Source organism: Sus scrofa, chromosome 6 (genome assembly GCF_054392235.1).
Source record: "Sus scrofa isolate SSC_HxYL_T2T_F1_AM1 chromosome 6, Sscrofa_HxYL_maternal_Yorkshire_Landrace_v2.0, whole genome shotgun sequence".
In the NCBI taxonomy this organism is placed as follows: Eukaryota; Metazoa; Chordata; class Mammalia; order Artiodactyla; family Suidae; genus Sus; species Sus scrofa.
The window spans coordinates 155168187-155183371 of NC_139388.1; positions in this window are offsets into that span (position 1 = coordinate 155168187).

Below are 15185 nucleotides of genomic sequence, written 5' to 3' on the forward strand. Positions count from 1 at the left end.
TTAGAGTAGTAACCACTATACAGAGGCTTTAGATTTTAAAAAATTGTGGAATAAATCCACAAATGACAAAAAGTACAATTAGTGATCCATGTAAAATATGCTGTGATTTTCAGTTTCTCAGCCTTGGATTTGGCTTAAGCCAGGGTTGGCACTGTTCGTTTAGTCAACAAATTCTTGCATATGCTTAACTTACACAAGGCTCTATTCATCAAGGAGAAGATCCTCATCCTTGTACATACCAGCTCCCAGGGAAATTAGCACCTTTCCCACTGCACACTGCTTCTGCCAGGAGGAGGAGGTGGAGCCGCTTGACTTTCCTGGAAACAAAAGTTATAAGCTTCATTTTTTCAGCTAATATCTGGGCTGAAATCAGGGCTCTCGTTCAGACACACAAGAAATTCTCATAGGTGACAAGCAGACTTCCTAATTTCTCCTTCCCGGCCCGTTTGCATTTCATCACACGTGCAGACCCCCCAGAAAGCTACACTTATGCCAATAATGAAGCTCCCAGCATCTTAATTTGAAAAGTGTTCATCAGGTTGAACAGGTTGGCCTCTTTGCATCAGGGTCTTCTTTAATGAATCAAATAACGCATTTCTCATTGGTAATTAAATAATACCTTAAAAGGCTCTGCCTTCCTCCAAAGACTCAGGAGGAATTCATTTCTACATAGGGATAATTATAGTCAGCATTGAGGGTAGACCCTGTGGTGAGGGCTATGGATATTCACCAGCTCCTCGAAGGCAAATCATAAAAGAACTTAGTAGACAAGTTAAAAAAATAAAAAGGCTTCGTGGAAAATGAAGTTAAGATGTAAATATCGAATCCAAGGCTAGCTTGCTTCCCCACTTAGAGACATTATTGAGTCCATTATTTGCACCAAGGATTTTTTTGTTGTCGATCTCGTTCTTATTTTTTTTTTTCAAAGATGACATCCACTTGTGTAAAATATTTGAGGGAGTAATGAGTACATTTGTATAGGATGTACAGAGAATTTGCATAGGGACATTGAACCAAGGACACAATGAGCTCTTCAAGATCCCAGGTTCCTTCCCTCTTTCTCCTCTGCCAAGTCACGCATGTTACCCGCTCTCATAGTGATAGGATGTTGAGCATGTTCTAAGCATCACCTCCTTCTGTCACCCTGCCTAGAAGCACGAAAGAAGTGAGGCTCTGTCTTTTTTGGTGTCCTCATTTAAGACTCAGGAAACTTCCCAAGAAATCCCCCAAATGCACGCCATTTTCAGGAAAATTCTAAGTTAAAATAAAATTCGTGCTATTTTTCTTTATTATGCTTTCCTTAGCTTCTGTGCCAGTCTTCATGTCTCCCTACTGCCTCGAGGGAAGACTGCCGTGTCTCCCGCTTGGCACCCAATCCATCACCTGCCATTTCTTTTCCTGTTTCCTGCATTATCTCATGCACCAGGCCCACAGAGCTACTCACTGTTTTCTAACATGCCATGAGAAGTCACTCTCAGTTGACTGTTCGTTACTCCCTTTCTCACTCTTCTTCCTTCCTAACAGAACAGTGATTTTCTTCCTTCTGGTATTGGTTGCTACAGGAGTCCTCACAAAGCTTTAGAGGGTAAGTTTTGATCCATTTACAACTAACTTGGTAGATCCAGCCCCTTGGTAAGTGACTGGTTTAGGCATGAGTATGTGTTACAATCCTGGCAAATGAGAAGAAAAGGGAAGATGCTAGGGGGTTTCTTGGAAAGTTTCCTGAGTCTTAAGTGAGGGCACCAAAAAAGACAGAACCTCACTTCTTTCGTGCTTCTAGGCAGGGTGACAGAAGGAGGTGATGCTTAGAACATGCTCAACATCCTATCACTATGAGAGCGGGTAACATGCGTGACTTGGCAGAGGAGAAAGAGGGAAGGAACCTGGGATCTTGAAGAGCTCATTGCGTCCCTGGCTCAAGCCATCATAATACAATCATAATTATGACTTCAGTGTCAGGCACTGTTATGGGAAATTTGCATATATTTATTCAAGCCTCACAACTGTTGTAGGCAGTAGGTATTTTTTTTATTATTTCCACTTTATAATTCAGCAAACAGAACCAGGGAGGAGTTCACACACCAAGGTCACTCTCCTTATTTATTAGTTTGCTTTTTCAGCTTTTTTTTAATAGAAAGTTTAAAGACTATTCTAAAGTGGAGAGCAGCGTAATGCATCCCCATGTATTCATCCATCATCCAGTTTAAACAGCCACTCCTGACCAGTCTTGACTCATTTATGCCACTGTCCACTTTTCCTCTGCCCCACATTATTTTGAAGCAAATCCCAGACCTCATCATTTCATTCTGCGTTACATCATGCATGCAAAAACTAAAAGCTACTTTTATTTGGGTCTTCTGTTACAACTAAAACTAGTCTCTATGTATTAATAATTTTCTCATCATAAAAATTTGAAAATATAGATAAGCTGAAAGCAAAATATGAAAAACCATCTATAATATGATCCCATGGAAATAACAATGAATAACAATTTAGTGTATTTTCTTTCAATATTTTGAATAAATTTGTTCTGGATGTGAGACTGTATTTTTTTTTCTCCACTTATGATGAGCTCAGCATTTTCCATCCTCATTTTCATCCTCGTTCCATTGTCATTCCTTAGGATGACCTGAGCTGGGCTCCTTCTATCAATCCTTTTCCTAGGAACTTGAAGAAGAGCTTCCTTTGTCTTTGTACAACGCCTCCACCATGTTACTTTAATCACATGTGCCAATTGTCTATTTATCTGTGTTACTAACTTGACCAGGGCACCCTGAGGGCAGGGAACATTTCTAAGGTTTGCTGTTATTGTTGTTCTCTTGTACCTATATTGTCATAAGAAATAATCTGATAAACTTATTATTGGAAGGATGTTGTTGAACACGGGGTTGCCTGCATCATGCAGTGTCCCCTCTAAAAATCTAGTGGAGAAACTTTCTTTTCATCCCAGGCACAGATAAAACCATGCTGTTCCTGAAAAACAGATGTGCTTTCTTTAGTGGATGCCATGGACAGTTGCAATATTCGTGTGTGTGTTCGTTTTTGCTTCCAACCTACCTCCATAGCCTCATCTAAAAACATCCCTATTCTGACCCAAACCTGATTCTCACACAATACTGTCCACCCAGTATACTGCAAATGTGCCATCTCCCTTGTCTCTCCTGGTTCTTGCACATGTCTTCTTGTTGCTAATAATGCCTTTCCATTGGCAAACCCCTGCTCTTTCAGAACTCTTTCCAGGTGTCACTGTCATCCAGGCAGCCTTCTCCAATCTCTGTTGTCTTTATGAAGGCTAGATGTGGTGTCTCTTCTATGTGTTTCCAGAACATCCCAAGGTTACACCTATGTCTCTTTATCACAATGATTTGAACCGCATGTGTCACCGTAAGAAGGAACAGGGAAACTTGTTTACAATTAGGGTTCTGGCATCTACAGATATGTTTGATGCATGGTAAAATGGGAGCAGGAAGACATTGCGGGGAGGGGCAGTGAGAGCCTAGAGGAAATGAGGAAGCAGTCTGGTGCTGTGGTCCACACTTGGCAACAGAGCCTGAAGACACAGTGGATGAAGCACAAAATGAGGATGTATTCATATATGCCTGAGGCAGAGACCTCAACTCTGCCCACATCCATCCTCTTTGTTTTTCTTTTAGTAATTTAAAAAACCTCCTAAGAGTCAAGCAGTCATATGTCTACCCAGACAAAGATAACATTTTCCCAGCCTCCCTTGCAGCTAGCTATGGTCATATGACCAAGGTCGGCCCAATAGGATGAAAGTGATATATGGGAACGGCCAAGTCATCACCTTAAAGACAAATCTGCTTTGTCTGGCTTCCTCTTTCCCCTTGCTACAGACTGAACTGCAGATATAGATGAAGAATTCTGTGTTCCTGAATGACTCTATGGAGCAGAACTGTCTGTGCAGACTAGAGAGTTCCCCTAGCTCCATTCTGTTATATGAAAATGTAACAAACCTCTGCTGTGTTTACTTAAGATGACCATCTAAGTCTTAAGCTGTTTTCCAGGTATTCCACCCGGAAAAATGTTGTGGGATTTACCAATGGAAGAGGAAGTCAGGGTGAGGGGAGGGTTATAAGAAATCATGCCAAAATGCATGTACCATAGAAGGCTCGGTGCAGTGTGAGACCCCTTGTAGGATCCCATGAAGGACTCAAGATGTGAAGGCTGTGGGAGACCCAGCATTTCAATTTCTGCTGTACCTGGGCATTGACTGCCAATGGAAAGAGGACCAAGAAACACCCTTTAAATAGAATTTTTGCTTCCCTCTTCCCCACTCTTCTTTAAGGCCCCAAAACATTAGAGAGGAAAGGGGAGGAAGGAAGAAAAGTGAAAGAGAAAAGCACACTCCTGTCCACAAGGAGTTAGAAGGAAGATGATTACATTGGATACAGTTTCAAAGGTTTAATCTGGATCAATTGTATTATACTGCATTTAAAAAAAAATTTGAAAATGAGCATAAAGTTTTACCTAACATGTCATTTAGGGAAGAGAGTGAGCTTCAACAGAGATTTTTTTAGGGTCAGTCCCTGTAAGAAATGGTATTTTTCATGTCTGAATTCTACCAAGTTTACAACATTCAATATGCTGGTTGTAAATTGGAAAAACCAAAAAAAAAAAAAAGCTAAAATGATAACTCTCACCCTGATTGGGCTATGGCCCTACTTATGAAAAGAACAGTGTATGAAAAGGGGAAGGAGAGGGGGTGAATTGGTCAGAGAGAGAGATGAATGCCTGGGATCTAGACTTAGGAGCCCCAGTGGCATTAGTTGCCAAAGGCAGAGCAGCATCACCATATAGGGGGTACTCAGCAAAACACTGCAGGGGATTAGGGGTCAGTGTTTCACCATTACTGCTGTCGTTTTCTTCTTTGTGGAATGAACTCAGTGAAAGTCACATTCTCAGCCTCTCACTGTCCCTCTCTTCACTCCTTCCTAGGACAGTTGGCAAAGCTTAACTGATGGGTAAGAAAAAAGAGCCATAGTCAGCTGAACTTCTCTCTTGCTCCTTCTAAGAATAAGTTGCCCCAAGGGCCATAATTCTGTTCCACCTCTCCATGCTGCAAATGATAGAGGCAACTTATCCCCCATGAGGAAGCCTACAGTGATTCAATCCTGCCTGGGAATGGGTGGCAAAGGAAAGAATTAGCATTTGGGGCCCTCTCCAAATCAAACCTAGAGGGCATTAATATGGCTGAGCAGAAAAATAGCACATCCTAGATGACAGAATAACCAGAGGACAGGGAAAGGAAGGATGATCAGAAAGTAGCTCAATTTTTTAAATTTTTAAAAAAATTTTTTGTCTTTTGTCCTCTTTAGGGCCACACCTGTGGCATATGGAGGTTCCCAGGCTAGGGGTCTAATCAGAGCTGTTACTGCCAGCCTACGCCAGCGCCACAGGCAATGCCAGATCCAAGCCACGTCTGCGAACTACACCACAGCTCACAGCAACGCTGAATCCTTAACCCACAGAGAGAGGCCAGGGATTGAACCCCCAACTTCATGGTTCCTAGTCAGATTCATTTCCGCTGTGCCACAACGGGAACTCCTTTAAAAATTTTTTTTTAGGGCCACACTTGTGGCATATAGAAGTTCTCAGGCTAGGTGTCAAATTGGAGCTACAGCTGCCTGCCTACACCACAGCCACAGCAACACCAGCTCCTGAAGGATCCGAGCCGCATCTGCAAACTATACCACAGCTCATGACAACACCGGCTCCTTAACTCACTGAGTGAGGCCAGGGAATGAACCAGAATCCTCATGGATACTAGTTGGGTTCCTTACTGCTGAGCCATAACGGGAACTCCCAGCAGCTCAAATTATATGGGAAACATGCCAACCCCTTTTTGGAACTCCCAAAGAGATGCAAAAAAAAAAAAAAAAAAAAAAGTGTGAATAAGCCATATGGCAGGTGAAGACTGGTAACAGAGCAGATTTAGGGGCAAACCCTTTAAAGTGACTTAACCCTCGTTTCATCAGCTACGGCAATGAAGGGGGATTTGGGTTGCAATAATCAACTAATACTTGAAGAGCTCCTGATAGGTAAGTGATACTATTCCAGGTGTTTTATAGAACTTAGGGGAGAAGCAATCTAACACCTAATAAGTTTATAGTCTAATACAATTTACTGAAATGTCAACTTTTCTTCCTGCCATGGAAGGGAAAAAAAAAAAAAAAAACCCTGCATTTCCCTCAGAGGTTTCCACCTAAATTCTCTCCATTTTTACCCCACCTTGTTTTATTGCTTCTACAGCTTGGAGGAGAAGGTATAAGACTAGATTAGTTTAAAGGTACTAAGCAATAATGTTCAAATGAACCCCCTCAAATCCCATTGAAAGACTAAGATCTTCAGGATGCAGGGTTTTGAAGACGTTCATTTCAAATCATTAAAAAAAAAAAATGTAGATACACTTCACCATTCTTAACTGATTTTTTTTTTCCTGTAGGAGAAAATTCTGAATTCAGCACAATCCTTGTCCAAAATAAGTGTTTCATAATGATATTCATACAAGTTCTTGTTACAACACAGCTAATGAGGGCCAGATTGGTTGTGGTTGAGTTATATTTGCCATTTTGTGGGCTACATGTTTATAAATCAGCCAGATCATTGTCTTAATTGGGGTCATTTAGGGGTTTTTGGGGTGGTGTAATGAGGTCACTCCTTTTCACTCCTGTGGTTCTTCATTCGTCATTCTGTGTGCCAAAGTGCAACAAGCATGAAGAGGCCGGATCCTGTATTTGCTTTGGGAAAAACAGCAGATTTCCAGAGCTTGTGATGTTGTAGATGACTCAAAGTGTTGAAAACCATTTTTCTTAAACTGGCTGTAGTTCTCATCTCTCAGAAGTAGAGAGTCAGGACAGGCTAGCATGGAGGAAAAACAACTGCCTTTGGAGGCAGGCAGTGCTACGCTCTGCACTTACTCGCTATAACATGAGGTAAGTTCCTTAATCTTTCTGAGCCTCAACTTTCCCATCTGCAAAATGGGATAACAATACTAAGACCATGAGATTAACGCTAGCTCAAATGAGATTGTCTATGGAAGGGCCTAATGCACACTAGGCAAGGAAACAGCAATGCAATGACTTTGGTAGTGCTAGAAAAGAATAGAAAACCCAGAATGATATGCTAAAAAAAGGCAAGAGGATATGAGCATTTCATAAAAATGCAGAGTTTTGAAAAGGTGCTGTTAATCAAGGAAGAACATCAGGAACAAATTGAACAAAAGCCTGAGCTGTACAAATTTCACCTTGTGCCGCGTGCCATGGTGATTTACAAAGACCAAAGAAACATGGCCCCTCGCTTGAGGCCAACTCCATCCTGTTAGAGATATGAGTCCTAGATACATGTATACCCGAAACAGTAAGTTAATAGAGGTCAACCAGTAATAAAATCATTGCCTGCCACATAGTTGATACTCCATAAATATTTGTCAAGGGAATGAATAGAGTCCCTCTCTCTCTAATCAAATCATAGATTGTGTGGCTCCAAAACTTCCAGAATGGAAGAGTAAGAAAAACAAATCGCTGGTGAAAATTATAGGAGACAATCATTTAAAGTGTCTGAAATGTGTCCTAAGGGCTTACAGCAAAGGGAGAAAGATTCCTTCAAGAAAATCAACTAACTCTTGGTAAGAACAGTGAGAGTCTGTGGCATCCGAGCCAGACCCTGTTCTCTTAGCCTCTCCCCAGCGTCAGGTTACAGAAGCTCTGCTCCAGGCATGTGCAGCCAAGAGGACAGGGGCCCCCTTCTCCCTCCAGCCCCCAGTTTGGAGCTAAAGGTTCACGAGGGGAGGGGCAGGCTGCTGGTTCTTATCTTCCCGCATCCCCACATTTCGGAAGCTCGATTCTGGGCAGGTGTGACTAAAAGGATCCAGTTTCCCTTCCTGCCCAGCTCTACATCATAGGATGGACGTTCTCCTCTGGGTGCCGAGGCTGAGAACCCTGGAGTCCACGACCCCCTTCCCAGAGTTCTTGGAGGGAGGAGGATCCATGTCCGAGGAGGAAAGCCACGAAGATGCAGGGGCTGCCACCTCGTCCTGCCCCCGCAGGGCTCACTCAGGGAGCAAAGGGGGCACTCTGGCAAAAGCAGGGCTCTGTCCCCAACTCGGGTGCAGTGGCACAGGGGTTCTGCCCGGGGCAAAGCCAGGTCATAAGGACGGAAGAATTCTATAGCTCTGCCTGATGGATCGACTTCATTTGGAACAGTGTGGGGAACGGCCTACCTAAAGCCCTTCTAGAACAATGAGAAGCTTGGTGGAGAGCAGTTAAGAGGAGGCCGGTAGCTCCATTGCATAAGAACAGTGGCAGAGCAGAAGCGTAGTGGAGAGAAAGCAGAGAAAGACAGCAAAGACAAGTGCTCCGAGGATCACAGTTATTGTGGGGTCAGGAAGGATGTATGCATGTGCTAGGCCGTACTGGCCAGGCACAATCAGATTGGGGTGTGGGGTCAACTTGAAAATGTCTCTCGGAGTTCCCGTCGTGGCGCAGTGTTTAACGAATCCGACTAGGAACCATGAGGTTGCGGGTTCGGTCCCTGCCCTTGCTCAGTGGGTTAACGATCCAGATCTGGCGTTGCCGTGAGCTGTGGTGTAGGTTGCAGACGCGGCTCGGATCTTGCATTGCTGTGGCTCTGGCGTAGGCCGGCGGCTATAGCTCCAATTCGACCCCTAGCCTGGGAACCTCCATATGCCGCTGGAGCGGCTCAAGAAATGGCAAAAAGACAAAAAAAAAAAAAAGTCTCTCAAGCTGTACACAGACCTATTAAACCAGGGCAGAAGCCACAGTAGCACAAGCGGCTGAAACACAGCCTCTGACCAAACGACAACTGATCAATAAGCTACTCCAACCCAGGGGTGACTCCTGGAAAGCCAGGTTTAAAAACAAAATCATGGAGTTCCCATCATGGCTCAGTAGTGAGGAACCTGACTAGTATCCATGAGGACTTGGGTTCAATCCCTGGCCTCGCTTAGTGGGTTAAGGATCCAGCATGGCCATGAGCTGTGGTGTAGGTCTAGGAGGCAGCTTGGATCTGATGTTGTTGTGGCCGTGGTGTAGGCTGGCAGTTGTAGCCCTGATTCAAACCCTATTCCAAGAATTTCCATATGCTGCGGGTGATACCCTAAAAAGACAAAACAAAACAAAAAACAAAATCACACTCATCCCGGAGTTCCCGTCGTAGCTCAGTGGAAATGAATCTGACTAGTATCCATGAGGAGGCAGGTTCGATCCCTGACCTGGCTCAGGGTTAAGGATCCAGCATGGCCATGAGCTGTGGTGTAGGTCGCAGACACGGCTTGGAGTCCCTGTTGCTGTGGCTGTGGTGCAGGCCAGCGGCTACAGCTCCGATTCAACCCCTAGCCTGGGAACCTCTATATGCCATGGATGCAGCCCTAAAAAGACAAACACACACAAAAAGGTCACACTCATCCCCGGCCATCTGGAAGCCTATGTGAGTGCCCACCACTGCAATCTTAGAAGGGATCAGAGAGAGAGCCTTCAAATGACAGAGCCTCCCAGAATAGGGGGCAAAAAAAAAGAGAGAGAGAGAGAGAGAAAAAAACTCCCTGAATTGTGATAGAAACCTCCAAGCCACACGCACGTTCATTGTTAAAGGGCAAGCGTCTACCTATCTGCAGGGGTGAAGCACAACCTTTCACTCATAAGTAGTTCATGCCAACCCAAGGATGAGCCCCTAGGAAGCCAGGATAAAAGATAAAAACAATAGCGAAACGTCTGAGCAGGGCCATCGGAGGCTGAGCACTGCTGCAGAAACAGACTTCAGAGGGTTGGTTAAGCGAGGTCACTAAACAAATAATCAAATAAGCACATAGCCGCAACCTTGTGGACAGGGACTAATATTCAGAGTTGTAAAGATATATTATCTAAAATGTTTCCTTCTCAATAAAAATTATATAACATGCAAAGAAACAGGGAGGAAAAGCCCAGGCAAAAGAAACAGCCGTTTTGTAGGAGCCCATATGGTAGACCTAGTAGACAAAGACTTCAAAGCAGCTATTACACAAACTCCTAGAAGAACATCCAGAAGCAAATCTTCATGACTTCGGGCTATGCAATAGTTTCTTTCTATTTTATTTTATTTTTTTCGTCATGCCCAGGGCTTGCAGAAACTTCCAAGCCAGGGATCAAGCCTGCATCACAGCAGTAACCAGAGCCACAGTAGTGACAATGCCAGTCCCTTAACCCACTGAGCTACCAGGAAACTCCAATAGTTTCTTAAACACGACATGAAAAGCACCAGCAACCGAAGAGTAGATAATTCGATTCCACCAAACAATAAAACTTTTGACCACAAACAACACTTTCACAAAAGTGAAAAGATGGTGCTCAGAACAGGAGAAAACATTTGCAAGTCATGTATCTGATAAGGGACCTATATGCAGAGAGTACAAAGAACACTTTCAACTCAGTAAGAAAAAGGCAAATAACCCAATCTTAAAATGGATGAGGGATTGGAATAGACGTGTCTCCAAAGAAGAAATACGAATGGCCACTAAGCACATGAAAAGATGCTCAGCATATTAGTCGTCAGAGAAATGCAAGTCAAAACCACCCTGATATACTGCGTCACAGCCTTTTAAGAGGCTATAATAAAAAATCTAAACAAAAAGGATTGGAAAGGATATGAAGAAATTGGAACCCTCACACATTGCTGGTGGGAATGTAAAATGGTACAGCTGCTTTGGGAAACATTTTAGCAGTTCTTTAAAATGCTAAATATAAGGTTGCTGTATGACCCAGTAATTCCATTTCTAGATAGATAGATAGACAGATAGATATAGATTATATAGATACATAAAAAAATTGTGTCTACACAAAACCTTATGCATGAATGTTCATAGTAGCATTACCCATAATAAAAAGAAAAGGGAAAAAACCTTAATATTCATCAACCGATGAATGAATAAATAAAATGTAGTATATTCATACAGTGGAATATTACTCAGTTACAATAGGGCGTGAAGCACCGAACTGTGCTACAACATGGATGAATCTTGAAAACACTGTACTAAGTGAAAGAATCCAGTCACAAAAGGCCACATATTTTATGATTATATTTAAACAAAATGTCCAGAATAAGCAAAACTCTACATATAGAAAGTAATTGGAAAATGCCTAAAGCTGGACAATTGAGGGGAAATGAGGAGAGACTTCCAATGGGCATGTGTTTTTTTTTTAGGGTGACAAAAATATTCTGAAATTTATTTTTATTGAAGTATAGTTGATTTACAGTGTTGTGTTAGTTTCAGTTATATAGCAAAGTGATTCAGTTACTTATATGTGTATATAAGTGAGTGTGTGTGTGCGTGTATATGTATACATGTATATATTCTTTTTCAGATTTTTTTTCCCTTATAGGTTATTGCAAAATATTGAGTATGGTTCCCTGTGCTATATAGTAGGCCCTTGCTGGTTATCTAGTTTATATATAGTACTGGGTATATTTTAATCCAAACTCCTAATGTATCCCACCTTTCCCTTTTGGAAGCCATAAGTTTGTTTTCTATGCCTGTGGGTCTATTTCTGTCTTATAAATAAGTTCATTTGTATCTTTTTTTTTTAAGATTCCACATATAAGCAATATCACGTGATATTTTTCTTTCTCTGTCCAAGTTACTTCATTTAGTATATAATAATCTCTAGGTCCATCCATGTTGCTGCAAACACTATTATTTCATTCTTTTTTTATGGCTGAGTAATATTCCACTGTGTGTGTGTGTGTGTGTGTGTGTGTGTCATATGTGTATATATACGCATATATATCACAAGTTCTTTATCCATTCATCTGTTTTGTTTTTTTTTTCTTTGCTCCCCAGGGCTGCACCCATGGCATATGGAGATTCCCAGACTAGGGGTTGAACTGGAGCTACAGCTGCCGGCCTACACATCAACACAGGATCAGAGCAGCGTCTGCTACCTACACCACAGCTCACAGTGACACCAGACCCTTGACCCACTGAGCAAGGCCAGAGATAGAACCTTCAACCTCATGGTTCCTAGTTAGATTCATTTCCACTGAGCCATAACAGGAACTCCTCATTCGTCTTTTGATGAACATTTAGGTTGCTTCCAACTCTTGCCTATTGTGAATAGTGCTACTATGAACATTGGGGCATGTATCTTTTTGAATTATAGTTTTCTCCAGATATTCGCCCAGGAGTGGGATTGCTGTATCATATTGTAACTCCATTTTTAATTTTTTAAGGAACCTCCATAATATTCTCTATAGTGGCTGTACCAATTTACATTACCACCAACAGTGTAGGAGGGTTCTTTTTTCTCTACCTCCTCTCCAGCATTTATTATTTGTAGACTTTTTGATAATAGCCATTCTAACTGGAGTGAGGTGATATTTCCTTGTAATTTTGACTTGAGTTTCTCTAATAATTAGCAACTGGAACATTTTCTCATGCGCCTGTTAGCCATCTTTTTGGAGAAATGTCTATTTAGATCTGCCCATTTTTTTTATTGGGTTGTTTATGTTTTTGATATTGAGCTGCATGAGCTAGTTGAATATTTTGGAAATTAATCCCTTGTTGGTTTTATCATTTGCAAATATTTTCTCCCATTCTGTAGCTTTTCTTTTCATTTTGTTTATGGTTTCCTTTGCTGTGCAAAAGCTTTTAAGTTTAATTAAGTTCCATTTGTTTCTTTTTGTTTTTATTTCCATTACTCTAAGAGACGGATCCAAAAAGATATTGCCACAATTTATGTCAAAGAGTGTTCTGCCTATATGTTCCTCTAGGAGTATCCAGTTTTACATTTAAGTCTCTTACCCATTTTGAGTTTATGTTTATATATGGTGTTAGTGTTCTAATTTCATTCTTTTACATGTAGCTGTCCAGTTTTCCCAGCATCATTAATTGAAGAGACTCTCTTTTCTCCAGTGTATATTCTTGTCTCCTTTGTTGTAGCTTAATTGACCATAAGTGCATGGGTTTATTTCTGGGCTTCCTATCCTGTTCCATTGATCTATATTTCTGTTTTTGCACCAGGGCCATACTATTTTGATGACTGTAGCTTTGTAGTCTATTCTGAAGTCAAGAGGCCTGAGTTTTCCAGTTCCATCATTTCTCCAAGAAGCGCTCCCTTGTGACAAAGTAGAGGAAGATCATCTTTGAGGTCTCTGGGCCTGCAATGGCATATCAACCATCTCAGTTTGAGGTCTGTATTAACCAAAAATGGGTGGTAGAATGGAAGCAAGGTAGGAGAGAGGCCAAAACAAAACAGAACCAAAAGGTTGCCCAGCCCTTCTTTGGAATGTCTCTTAGGGCAGCAAGCTGCTGGTACCAGACCAGCAAAGCACAGAGGACACCGGTGAACAGCCGTCTCTGAAGTTACAAGATCTGTTGATTCAGATTGGGGATAAGCTCAAGGAGAAGCACCTGGGTTCTCTATGGGAAGAGGTAAAAGCCTTAGGAGGGGATGGACAGGGATGGAGATTGACAAGTGGAAATTGACCAGGATGGGAGGCATTAGGCTGAAAAGCAATTCTAGTGTGTATGGCTGTTTTGATTTTTCAGCTAATATAAGACTAGAAGTAAAATTTTGAAAAGAAAAGGAAGGAAGGAATGGAGGGAGGGATGGAGGTGGAGGACAGTTAGAGGTTAGACATGCTTAAAATAGCACAAATGACATCTGAACATCTAGAGAGTGTGGAGCTTAGAAAAATCAAAAAGTTCATTCATTCAACAAAATTTTTTTAGGGAGTTCCCTTCATGGTGCAGTGGAAATGAATCCAATAGTATCCATGAGGATGCAGGTTGGATCCTCGGCCTCACTCAGTGGGTCAGAGATCTGGCGTTGCTGTGAGCTGTGGTGTAGGTCACAGACACTGCTCAGATCCTGAGTTGCTGTGGCTCTGGTTTAGGCTGGAAGCTGTAGCTCTGATTCAACCCCTAGCCTGGGAACCTCCATATGCTGCAGGTGCAGCCGTAAAAAGCAAAAAATAAATAAATAAATAAAATAAAGTAGCTCCTATTATGTTTCAGCCTGCACTCTATTTTCCTAGGAGATATGAGTGAACAAATCAGGTAGATATCTCTGTCCTCAAAAAGCTTACATTCTAGCAAGTTTCTAGTTGCAGAAAAATCCCTGGGTGCATTTAGAATACTGGCGTAAATCGTACAGATTTGGGTAGTTATTTCAGCCCTCATTACATCATAGCTCATTCACCAGAGTAATAATGACAATAATGAATAACTATTTTGTGTGCCCCATATGCTAGGCACTGCACAATTGCTTTCTATACATTAGCTTCTTCAACCCTCCCTGAAACCCTAATGTTATTTTTTCCTTTGAGCCAGTCTCTGGCCAGTCAGCAGGGTGTGCTGTGATTGGTCAAGCCTACTGTCTGTGACTGCTCGCCCCACCCCTGCTCCTCCCTCAACCCTCTCACCTCCACCCCGCTGAGAAAAAGTGTCATCAGTTCCATCACGGTCACGTGGATTGATTGGGCAGGATAACAAATGGGGTAAGGGTTGGTTCACCAAAGGAAATGATCCTGGACAAGCAAGCGTCTTCCTCCCAAGTTATATCCCAGGCCATTCCAGAAAGGTAATGGCTTTAGCATTCAAGGTCCAAAACCACAGGAATGGTGTCACAGGACAAAGCAGAAATAGTGCTGTTATCATGGTTGTTTTATAAATGAGAAAACAAATGCACCGGGAAAGGATGTAACTTGCTCAGATCCACACATCCAATAAATGGTGGAGATGGGATTTTGGTCTTACTCCAGGGCTCTTGCCTTAATCTCTGCACTCTTCTGATAAAGCCAGCAAGGTGGTTTCAGTTACCATAGCTCATGGTTTCTAAGAAGCCCATCTATCCCGTTTTAACATCTCTGCAATTGGGATGTGTCATATAATGGATGTGATAAGATTATGCAGTATCAGTTTAATTGGCAGCACAGCATTTTTTTTCTTCCTTGGTGGTACATAAAATAATAGCGCATCTCACAAAAAAAAGTCATGTTAGCATTGATGAAGCACTGTATTCTTTCAATAAATATTGATAATGCTCCTTCTCAGTGCCTGACAGCTATGCTAGGCTCACAGTGCGGTGAGGTGAGAGACAGCGATTCAGAGTTCACGATTACCCACAATGCAATGTGAAGTGTGAATGTGCAAGAGTCATGCACAGGAGGATGTG